Source organism: Leptonotus elevatus, chromosome 20, assembly GCF_054856555.1.
Source record: "Leptonotus elevatus isolate MCC_2025b chromosome 20, RoL_Lele_1.0, whole genome shotgun sequence".
NCBI classification, from domain to species: domain Eukaryota; kingdom Metazoa; phylum Chordata; class Actinopteri; order Syngnathiformes; family Syngnathidae; genus Leptonotus; species Leptonotus elevatus.
The window spans coordinates 12,458,575-12,471,325 of NC_141258.1; the positions used below are offsets into that span (position 1 = coordinate 12,458,575).

At 38.0% G+C, this 12,751-nt stretch overlaps 1 protein-coding gene across 13 annotated transcripts in view; it reads left to right on the plus strand.

Moving 5' to 3' along the window:
- The window catches only part of rbfox3a (RNA binding fox-1 homolog 3a), a 436,944-nt gene that overhangs the window by 90,896 nt on the left and 333,297 nt on the right, over positions 1-12,751 (plus strand). For 12 of the 13 annotated variants that reach the window (XR_015091657.1, XR_015091658.1, XM_086064234.1 and 9 more), the window contains exon 3: positions 8,693-8,746. The exons of the other annotated variant lie outside the window; for it this stretch is intronic. The gene's annotated coding sequence lies outside the window, so the exon portion shown is untranslated. The remainder of the gene's footprint in view (positions 1-8,692; positions 8,747-12,751) is intronic. 13 annotated transcript variants of the gene reach the window in all.

Here is a 12,751-nt window from a genome sequence, read left to right on the forward strand (position 1 = left end):
TTCCCCTTCCGGCGCCTACTTTATCTCTCTAATTGTAAACTATATTCCCTGTTTGCACATGTTACTGTCTCACACTTTACAGCTGGGGATAACAGAGAAAAAGTACAATCTCCTTTTCTGTCTCGTTGTAATTTATGACAAACATGTATTTTTACACTGCTCCCCTCCACAATCTTATCCTTAGACACATACTGTATCTCCTCTCCTCCATGTGGCGGGACTCGAAGAGCGTTCCCTCTGTCTTGTTTATCACTTTTCCATTTTTAACTTCCAGGCATGGTGGTGCAGTAAATCAGAGCAGGCCACACCTTGTCATTCTGTGATTACCTGCGGCAAAATAAAGTGACTGGGTGCCTGGCCAAGAAAATGGAAGCAGCTCACACACAGACAGGGACAGATGAGTGTGTGCACGCAGCCATTCTTTAAAACATGAATGATGGCGAACAGCACCTCAGCAATAACTGATTGTGTACGTGCGTGTGCAGCTGTGCAACACGTTCAACCGAATTGATTATTTTCTGCACCTTGTAACCAAATCTGTGTTTCTGTGCACAGCCTTCCACCTGTGTTGATGCTAATCTCAGCTAAGCTTGGCTCTCAAGCTGTGCCGATATCAGATGAACCTCTGTGTGTAATCTTTCAGCCTGAAACTAAAGAAACAACCAATCTGTTCCAATGTTATATTGCTTAAGCTTCCACCTCACACTCCACAATCACAAAACAGAAATGGAAACCTGCTGAAGGAATCCTGCTTGTGCCAATGTCCACGTGCATGCAAGACCACCACTGCTGATTTCAACAAGGCCCGAAAAAAGAGGGTATACATAGAATTACACAAAATTGTAACAAGCTCCTTGAACATGCTTTCCAAAATTAGGTAGTAATTGTCACATACATGATATTGATGATAGTCTTCAGATTTCACTTTTCTCTGAAAAAATTAGTAGTCCATTTTTGTTGTACCCGTCCATCCATTCAAGAAAGAAAATTAATAACGATTGTTATCCAACTAATGATCCAAGCAAGACTTGAATTTGCCCAAAAGCATATTGACCAGCCATCATGCTCTGGGAGAATGGCCTTTGGTCAGATGAGACAAGCCAAGTTACACCAATTTTACTTTTATAGATGCAAACACATTTTATTATGCATACAAAGAAAATAACATTTCACCTCTTGTGAAACATGGAGGAGGCCTGCAACATTTTTGTAACCACTGAGTAAAAAATTGCACATTTATAAATGCTGTGTGTGTGTGTATGTGTATATATATATTTGGATTTTTCTAGCAGACATGTTACTATCCATAACAGTCATGGAGGTCATAGAAAATACTAGAAGTAGTCGTTTTTGTTGTGGGATGCATTCATTTAGTAATCTAAGGGGGTGTACTCATATATGCCGAGTACTGTATTACTCAGAGAGAGTGGAGCAGTTTGTGTACTGTATGTGTGTGCATATATTTCATACCTGTAGCTAGTGATGGGAAAATGAAGCTTCATGAAGCACTTGTGATATTTTTTGACTCCTCTAGATGGCACTCTTGGTTGAAAGATGCAGTGGAAATGTAATCAATTTCCTTTGCACTAGCCTTCATATTTAAACCAAGAGCACCATCTAGGGGAGTCAAAAAATATTACAAATGCTTCATGAAGCTTCGTTTTCCCATCACTACCTGTAGCTACATAGCGACGAATCCGATAAGGGATTTGTGTTTGGCGCCATCTTGAGGTGCTGCCTTTCTTGGAGTGTTGTTTACAAATCCCACAAAACTGCAGCAATGAGACATCTCGCAACAATAACCAGCCACATGACTGACAGGAGTGCAACGGTTTTAGATTTTCGTGTATGATTATAGTCTCAATGGGAAAAACAAAACAAAAAAAATTAAAAAATCACAGCATTCTTTAAAAATGTTTTACATTAACAACAATAAAAAAGTTGCTGCCTTTTAAAACAAATACAGCACAAAAATAGGTAAAAAAATGAAATACTTTAGGTTTATTTTCGTAATCGTAAAACCGGTTAATATTTGCACCCCTAGTGACAGTCAGCGCAAATGTGATGATGCTAGACAATGGCTTAGATATATTAAACTTGACATGCTTTTATGAGATGTGAGTTTATGATTATATATTTTGCAGTTTTTGTATCTCACTTAAGATAAAATTTCTTATCACCATGTGTTGTTGAAAGTTTTGCAGTTAAATTCAAATTATATTTCCTACCAATTGTAAATACACATTAGGCTTCATTATCCTTTTCCTCTTTTTTCACTGAAGCTTCAGCAGTGGCTCTATTTCTTATGCTTGGAGCTTTTCCTTTTGTGGACCATTTTCTCCAGCAATTAGCAAGATATTGAAAGTTTTGAGATTAAGCTCATTTAATACAAAAACGCATGTATAACAATTATGCTAGACGGCAGCTAGCAAGATAAGTTTAGGCTTCGTTCACACTGCAGGCAAATGCGACCCAGATCAGATTGTTTTGCCCAAATTCAACCTGTATCTGACTTTTTTTATGTCAGTCTGAACGGCTAAATTCCTATTTTTTTCACAAATTATTATTTCTACCCCTTACCGCATCACTCCTTTGTAGATATAAAATGATTAAAATATGAGCCCCGACGACAAACTTATAAAAGTCCATACGTATTTACTTCCGCAAACACAGCGTTGTGAGTGACATTGTATCTTCTTCTGTGCATGCGGGTCACTTTGGGGTCGCATTATGTCCACACAGCAGACCAGACTGAAGTCGCAATTAATAGGTAATGTGAACGCTTATTCAAAAAAATCTGATTTCACCCAAAAATCGGAATTGAGCGTTAAGACCTGCAGTGTGTACGTAGCCTTAAGTCTGTTTCTCATACCAGACTTTTGTGCGGAAACAAAAGCAGGCTCACACAACATTTTCAGTGAAGAAAGCTTTAGTTAAAATATGTGTCAGGGTAGCGTAGGTGTTGGGAAACATGACCCTACGTAAGTGACCTTTGTGTCCCCGTTAAGAGTAGCGCTGGTGGTTTTGTGCAATAGAGGCAAAAACTCCAATTCAAGAGAGGGAAATCGAGAAGAAAAGCTGACTTGAAGAGGTTGGTATGCTGGGGGGGGGGGGGGGGGGGGCTTGGTTCTGTCACTTTACATTTAAGTGCTAGGTTCACACCACAGTGGGCTAACGGACAAACAATCCATCCTTATTTACCCTGCTCAATGCCAATCTCATTGATTGAAGAAAATTGGATTGCCACATCCAGGGGCAAACATTTTCAAGGGCCCATTGAAAGTATTTTTTTGTCCACCTGTGTTTCACTTTCCAGTGTGTTGTGTACACTTTTGAATGTGTTTTTTGCTTCTTAAAATTACCGACTCAGGCAGATTGAATAATTGAACCAAAATTGCAGTCATTGAAATTAAAATGAAGTAGTAGAAAGGAAAACCAAAGTCATCAACATAGTTATCCCCCCCACCCCCCCCCCCCCCCACCTTGAAGCTATATGTAGCATTTGTGGTTTTTCAACTACAGAAACTCCTAAATGCCTCAATAAGCCCCTAATACCATTCTTGCAGCAGCCTCATTACCTTCCCAAAACACTCCCATGCAGCTGACATGCATACTGTCAAACTCTGGTGCCCCCAACCCTGGTTAACCACATAAATCTGACAGGATGGATTGTCTCAATACTTTGGGGGAAAGTGGATTGGAACTGTGGTAAATAAATAACCAATGGCAGGGAAAGAAAATATTACTATCCATAAGAGTTATGTCAGGGTGGTGGTCTGCATGAATTCCTACTGTGTGTTATTCACGGGGAGTAAAAAAACTAGGAATGGGACTGCGTCATTTGTTAATTTGGTTGGAGTAATATATCAATATATCATGTCATGACAGTGAATGAGTAATGTGTGTGGGCTTCACCCTCAGGGGATAGAAAACACCATAGCCGGTGTTTGTTTGCTGATGTGCTCCACAGTCTTGAATGTTGTATCTGTTTTAGGACCAGATGTGGTTATCACAGCGATCTTCGTCTGCACTCTTTCATCCGCGCCGTCACATCTGGCTCTTCACATCTCTGAATGTCAAAATGTTGACTTCAGCAGAGTTGTTGTTGATCTCATTGGGCTCAAACAGAGAAAAAAAATCTCTTTGTCATGGTGTTTGTGTGTCACAATTTTTTTCTTTCTTTTTTTTCTTCGTTTACTATATTGCCAAACTCGCCGAGCTAACCTAGTTAGATCACCACCTGTACGGAGGTCTGGGTCAGTTCTCCGTCCCTCAGTTCTGGTTGGTGCCCTCTGCGGGTCAAAAGTCGTAGGCCATTGACCACTCACCTTGCGGTGAGCCTGTGCCAAGGTGATTGGTCCAGCCTCTCACTGGCACAATCCAGACAAATCTGCATCCTCCAACAAACCTTCTGGAGCAGACGTTGCCGTTAGCTCTTCTCTAAGCGATCCGTGCTCTTGATGGTTGCCAGGATACAGTTTAGTGGCTCGAAACTGAATTTCGCCAAGGGGTTTGTTATTACAAGTTCAGAGGTCAGAAAAAGCAATAAGAGTCTTGGTGTTTGTTTACTGTAAGCACAGGCTAAATTAACTTTTTACCGTGATTTTGCGCTTTGTGGGAAAAGTGAATGTCTGAGGATCTCTGCATTTGTGATCCTGTCATACCACTTGATGTCCATGATGTGCCTCAGTTACCGCATCATGTATGCGTGTCGTTTCTTGACTTGGGCTCTGTCGATCGTCTATGTTTCTGCTCCATAAAGGAGGGTTGAAAAGCTCGGTAGACTTAGCATTTACCCTGAGGCAGACATGCTAATTGTTCCACAGTCTTTTCTGAAGCTTGCTGAAGGCTGCACATGCCTTTCCGGTCCTAGTTTCGCAGCTCCTTGTCGATCTTGGTTGGTGCTTCCTATGTAGATGCAGCCTCAGAGAATCTATCTACGAGAATCTTTCTCTCTCTCTCTCTCTTTCTCTCTCTCTCTCTTTCTCTCTCTCACTCTCTCTTTCTCTCTCTTTCTCTCTCTCTCTCTCTCTCTCTCTCTCTCTCTCTCTCTCTCTCTATATATATATATATATATATCAGCTGTAGTTTAGATTTACAGCTGCTGTTTTATAATGTGTTTATTTATATTGATCCCTGATTGGGCAGACATTGTATGCACCTATCAGATTTGTATCTGCATTCGAAGGAAGCCCAATGATGACAATTTGATTGTTGTTTTTGTTTCTTTACACTGCCATGACTATCTGATCTGTGAAACTTGGTACACACCGTTTCTTCTTGTTTAAATTATTGTTACCTTTAAGAAAAGAGAGCAATGCCACATGGTTTATTTTGAAACATTTACAGTATCTTGACTTGGATTATTATTTTTTTTTTAACTGTACAAACAAATGTTTATAACAAAACCTTTCTTTGCTTGCGGCTATCATCTAACTTGCTTTGTTTCCTTTGATTTTATACCTCCTCCACAGCACATCACTCCATGCAATGTTGTTGACCCAAGCACCAGGACCTATACGCCCAACTATTTTATTTTTAAAAAACTCTTGGGTGGACACACCCACATCTCAGCATTAATAGCACAAATGTTCTTGCATTAGCACTGAAAGTTGATGCATGGTAACAGGTGCAGCATTGTACAGCAGCACAGCCTGTATGAATCCTCCAAAATTGTGAATCTTCTGTGTTTGTTGTTTTTTTCATACCGGTCAATAGAAGGACAATTTAATTGAAAATAAATAACCAGATGGTAAGACTGTCCACTGTCACAATTTTGCATTTAATTCCCGGAGTATGTATAAAGCGCTTTGTGACAGTTACGGCTGTCACAAAGCGCTATATAAATAAAGATGACTTGACATGACTCTGTATTTAAATATGATTGAGCATACTGTACTTACAAATACATTAAAACGTTCTTGAAAGTATGTTCAGGCGTATTTGTAAATAAGTTTGAACGTACTTGCAAATGCCTTTAAACGTTTTTGCAGTAATCGCACTATATAGCATTTACAATACAGTCCCAAATATTCTGCCATAACTGACTCACAATAGACAAAATTAAGAATAAAAAAATTAAAAAAATAAAAAATAAAAAATAAAAAAACAAAAAAATAAAAAAATGCAGTTCTGCAGTATTCCATCAATATGTATTGATATTGATGTTATGATTTGTGCATCATGCTCAGGTTTGTTCTGGCTTTGTGTCCTGTCTTGCTTGTTAGGTTTTGTTTGCACCTGTACTCGTCGTCCTGTTCCCGTGTGTCGTCCAATCATCTCCCCCAGTCACTTGTGTCTTGTCCAGGTGTCTGTCGTTGGTCTTGTCAGTTGACTTGTATTCATTTCCTAGTTTCGTTCAGTCTTTGTTAGATCATTGGCGTTGTCACCACTCTCGTGTTTTGTTGTTACTTTGATTTTTGGTCTTTTCAGAACTTTGTTGGTTTTGCTTATTTAGAGTTTTACCCAGTACCCCTGTTAGTGTTTTTGTTAATAAACTATGTTCAGGACTCCGTTCATCCTTGCCGTGGTTCTCCTGCCTCCCTGCATTTGGGTCCATAACACCCCGCACACCCCGTGACAATTGATTTCCAATGTATGAATGTGTTGCCGTAAAAACAATGGGATGGTCTATAGCAGGGATGGCGAGATCCAGTCCTCGAGGACCGGAGTCCTTCAGGTTTGGGATATTTCCCTTCTTTAACACAGCTGATTCATGATCAGCTCATAAGCAAGCTGTGAATAAGCCTGATAATGATTCTGTTAATTGGAATCAGCTGCAGTTTGAGTAGGGAAAACTCTAAAACCTGCAGGACTCCGGCCCTCGAGGACCGCAGTTTGACATCCCTGGTCTATAGGGAGGCTGCATTCCGTGGCACAAAGGTGGATTTACCTCGACGTCGAGAATCTCTGATGAAGGATGTTTGGAAGGTTTACCTGAATTGAGTTGGACTCACACCCTGCTAATAAATATGACTGTATATTACAGTTCAAATAACTGACTCCAGATCATGGTTTTAAAGAAAATGAGTAAGAGTTTACTGATTGTCTAGTCTCTGATGGCACTATTTTCTTATGTCCTGTCAGTCAGGGGTGTAGCACGCTATAATGTAATAATTTCTTGAAAATGTAATAACACCTGGAAATGTATTAAAATTTGCACTTACCTTGATCAAAAATATAATAAACCCCAATAATGTAATCATTTCACCAATAATGCAATAAAAAATCCTAGCATTTGTATCGATACTGTAATACCTTAGTTATTGCATTATTTGTGTGTGTGTGTGTGTGTGTGTGTGTGTGTGTGTGTGTGTGTGTGTGTGTATATATATATATATATATATATATATATCCTAGAAGTCTGGGATTTGGCAGAGCAGTTCTAATCAAGTGGGTAGAGCTTACTTTGATTAAATCAGACAGTATTAAAAATACACTTTGGTGGTTGAGATCAACTCTGAAACACTTAACACCAAGTTTTTGACACTTTCATTTTTGCTGTGAATTTGTGCTGCAAAAGGCTTAAATGTGCAAAATTCAAAATGTAGGACTATGGACTAAAAGTGAACATATTAGGTCAGGTTTTGCATGATCAGTTTTGAGAATAAAAGATCTACATGAACATGTAATAAAACCCAAATAATGTAATAACTAAGGTATTACATTATCTGTAAAAATTTTATTACAAATCTGTCAGGATTTGTTTATTACATTATTGGTAAAATTATTACATTATTGTTTTTTTTTTTTTTTAAATTTGGTTGAGTTAAGTACACATTTTTTACCTTTTGAGGCCTTGTTACATTTTCAGGAAATTATTACATTAGATGATTCTACAAGGGGCCTGATTATATAATCCTCTGTCAGTGGAATCTAGTGGTAGCCACACAGCAGGTCCAACAATGGCTTGTACAATTATAAACCTCATCAATACTTTTTTGTTGTTTGAACCAAGCCTCAATCTCTTTGCTCCATGAATATGATAAGATTACTGTACACTTATCTTGAATCATGCACAGATAATTAACATTCTACCCCACAAGCCAATTATACTCATGAACTCTAGAAAATGTCAGGGGACTAAGTGAAGTGTCGTGTTCATTGTGATGATATTCTCTATTAATTTATGAGTACTCAAATTGCAATTACAGTGACTAGGAAGTTTACGGGATAAAGTCCATTAAATCTTTTGCCTGATCAGTTTGTTCATTAGCATGTAGAAATGCCTACCTGTTCAATTATTTTCAGAAAGAAATAGGCCTGACTGCTAAAGGACCGAAAGACAATTAAAATCTTAGCAGATGTGGCAGGTTATATATAATTTATCAGCAAACTACAAAGCAGCTTTGAGTGCAGTGGTATCTTAAAGGTAGAACACAATCTGCAGCGATACATGCTGGACCTAAAAATAATCAATAAAATCATCTCAGACAAGATATTGAAAATTGAACTAGCACTATCATGAAAAATTTATTAATTGGACAGGAAATGTTTTAAGTAACAATTAAAAAAAAAAAAATACACATAAAATTACAATTCATTGGTGAGCAATGAGCAACTTCAATCCAGCCTCTTCAAATGTGTTAAGTACCTTGAGCAGCTTTTGTCCATGCTCCTTGAAGAACCTGCTTAACATAATCAGATCATCCAAATGTAGTACACTTAATATTTTGCCTTTGTTTTTTCATAGGTTCTCATTAAATGAAGACACATTAAGACCTGTTCAGCTCACTGACATCCTTCAGTAAGTAGATAATGTTGTAGTCAGTCGATTTTCTTGATCCTTTTTAAATCATTGTACCCTCCACCACGTTGGACACGCATCACATTATGAATCACATTAACTCATTCACTCACAGCCATTTTAACTGAAGCAACCCCCTTTGCTCCCAGCTGTTTTACTGGATTTTGACTGATTTTGCAAGGCCCACGGAACATTGTGATCTATTGCTATAAAAACATGGAACCTACCAAATGAAAGATTAGATTCTCTTCTTTCATTGTTCATCTGTTTTCGCTTTGCAGCACTTAGCATTAGAATATAGCTAAGTTTAAAACATTGGGGAAAATAGCTTTTTGCAACATGGCCCTGGTTGATCTCTTATACTCTGCTGCCACCTGCTGACCGTTTTTGTAAACCATTGCTTTAAGCGACCTCTTCAGGTCAGAGGCAGCATCAAAGCCTTCTGTTTGCTCTAGCTTAAAAATAAAAATAAACGTATAAATGCGTTTTTGGGACCATTGCTAAATTTAAAATAGAATGTATTCATACGTTTTTCGGAGCAAATGAGTTAAGCAACTGTACTACTGAGCTTGTGACAGCAACTCTTATAGCGTCATCATTCTAATTTTGTAGGCTTATAAACAGCAAAAGTTCATATGATGAAGCGCAGATGATTTTTCAAAATATTCTAAGACCGCATGACAGAACACTCTAAAAACAGTTGGGCCAAAAGTGTCAGGTCCAGTCAACCTTTTAACATTTAATAAACAATAGACAAGGAAGGAAGACAAGAGATTTAAATTAATTTTGCTCGCGAGGAGAACCGGACAGAGATGTACTCAGTTACAATCTCCTATCCGCTTAGGACACATTCCGCCGAGCCTCCTTTTTTTAATATATTTTTTTACAGGCCTTATCGTGTGCTAAAGGCCCATTTCCTGTTTTCCAGCTGCAGGAACATGAGCCATGCTTTGCAATACTGTAAGAGTAAATATGGAATAACTTTTGTACATGTATTCTAACAAAAAGTAAAATAATTATGAATAAAAATGGACCAATCCATTTTATGGGTCAATTTGACCCAACGTTCTGGGTTGATTTCATACAAAATGACCCAATTTTTTTGACCCAAGTAAAGGACCTGACCAATATTTATGAGTTGTTTTACACTAAAAGACCCATTTCTTGACTCAAAATTGGGCCAAATTGGCCCAACTAGAGGATTGGTCCATTTTTGACCAATAGTTGGGTTATTTTTTACCCAAATGTTTTTAGAGTTATTTGCTCTTATAGTAAATCACTTTAATCTCCTGTACAATTAGAGACTGTCAGTTAAAGTGAGGGCTGTGTTGACTAAGTGGCTTGACTACTGTGTATTACCATTTGGGGATCAGCACCTATCGACAGTACTGCCAAATTTAGAATAAATCTCCTGTTCTTTATTTTGCTTTGACCTGGAGTCAATAAATTACATCCTGATATGATAATGAAGCCTCGACAGTATGGTAAATGGTTAGTGAGGGGACAGCACTAAAAAGGGCCCACCGTATGTATTCTCTTAGAATGTATCTGGCCTTGACATCTCTCCGAGTAATTTATTTTTTTGAGAGCAAAGTTATTTAAATCATCTTTTTATTCTCTGACTCACCTTGAAAGGAATAGCCTTTCCTCATTAGTGAGAGTGGAACCGTGGGGTTGTATTGAACACAGCCCTAGGTCACAACACTCAAACGCACCAAGCCCTATTAATTTAAGGTCTTTGAGCTGCTGCTGTGTAGGGAATTGAGCCACACGGAAAACAAGGCATTTCTCTGTTTTTCAAAGAGTCTTCTGGTGTGTTTTACATAGTGTATCATGAAAAAAAAAAAGCCCTCACTCTTAAAAAATGTTTTGAGCAGCATGTGGTCTTTTACTTCCAACATGATGCATTTTAAGGTTCACTTGTAGTTTAAATTTGCTCATTACCATGAATTTCTCTTTTCGACGCCTGTGGAGTGTATGTAGCATAGCGGTGTCAGACCAGCTACTAGTTACAATGGAGGCCAGTGGCTCTGAATACGGCTGTTAAAAAAAATATTTAAGGTAGCCACAGAAAAAAAAAGCCCTAATATTAGCCATGTTCTTTTTTATTTTTTATTTTTAAACATTCAATTGTGCTAGTAGGAAGCTCTTTATTGGTCCTGTCTCAGACTCAAGAAATAGTGGATTAGAAATAAATTCTCAAGACTCAAAAAGAGAGACTGGCACTGCACTATAAAAAAAGAATAAAGAGAAAGTCATTTTTTTTTAATTTAACAGTATTTTTCTGGTGCCCCCTAACTTTAAACTAAATTAAGAGTTAGCCAACATGGTAGTTTGGGGCAACTTGTCTCAGTCATTGTGGGGTTTGTTTGTTGTCACATATGCAATCAATGGGCCAATAAAAAATGCACCTCAGAATTGTTCTTCAGATGATGAGTCCGAAAAGTGAGGAAATTAGTTTGCCAGTTTTTTTTTCATTGTTTAAAAAATGACTTTCCAGTTGTTTGAACTACAGTATGCCCACATTTCAGAACTGGTTTAAGTTTCATGATGAACCATCCATCCATTAAACGAAATGCTTCATTAAAAAAACAAAAAAAAAAAAACATTTTACTCTCAAATTTCCAGTTTAAGGGAAGCAAAACAGGCATTTGAGGTTAAAACTGTTAAAGTTTGTTCAAGTACTGTGGTAAATTTTCAAGATCAATGATAAACAATTTCTCTGGATGTGAAAAAAAAAAACCCCAGCAGAATAAGGATAATTTTGTCCTTGTTTTATTAGTTACAAAATGCAGTGAGACATCTTACCCCATATAGTGTGACAACTTACCCATTAGTGGGATAAATGATATTTTTAGAATACAGACAAAAACTGTAAAATAAAAAGTAAAATTCTGCTATATTAGGATTATTATTTTTTTACAGTGTGTTTCTCCTATGGAATATATGATATTTGTGAATCTACAGTTAAATTAGTAATATCTGAGTTGTTAAAAAATTGCTTTATACATACAAATAATTAACGTGGACTAAAAGTCCACACTTTAAAAAGTCCACACTTTAAGATGACTAACAGTTGAAGAGGCAACTTTATATATGTGTAGCGATAATTGATGTTAATAATTTGATCAGAGCTTGAGGAAGTCATAATTCCCTCAATCACCTATAGGGGCACCACGTTCTGTTTACTTTCAGTTTGGAGAAACACAACGAATAAAATCCAAATTCTCATTTATTTATTCATAATCTGAAGTCGCCACATTCAATGTTCGTGGTTCTTTGTATTACTAAAATTATTACTAATCCACTCGGACACAAGCACGATTGAGACTGAACTACATTTTAAAAAAAAACTGACTACGGTTACGCATACAGAATCAAAATACTGCCTACCTAACTATCATACGGTGGAAAGAAAAGGGATAAGAATGAAACTAATAGAAATAAGAAAGGAACAATTTAACGAGGTAGAAAGGAAAGGTTTGACTTGCCAAATCTGTGAGATATTTGAAATGGAAGTTGTACCAGCGATATGTCAAATTGGCTATGAGACGTGCCACTTACTAGAGTAAGTTGGATCGAGCGGGTGGAGGGGAGATCGGTTGAAGAAGAAAAAAAAACTGCTCCCCCAAAAAACAAGGCAAAAATAAAAAATAAAAATCGTTCCCCAGTCGGACGAGGGGCGACACAGCTCGACTCAAAGTGGATTGGGTTTTCAGGTGCGTCGGGACTTCAGCCGGAGTTGTCCTCTCGGCGCGCGAGAAGATCCGCGTATCAGCTGGCCAATACCCGCTACTGAGGCCGAGATTCACTGCGTGTATGCGTCCCGAGGGAGACCAGCCGTTGAACCAGCTCTCGCGGCGATGGGACACTTGGAGCAGGTGCTGGTTGACGCACAGGAATTGCGCGTGTCCATTCAACGGTGGTTGGTGGGTGACACACGCAGTCACGGAAAATTTCGTCGGCAACTGTGACAAACACAAAAGAAAAGAAAAATATGAAAAA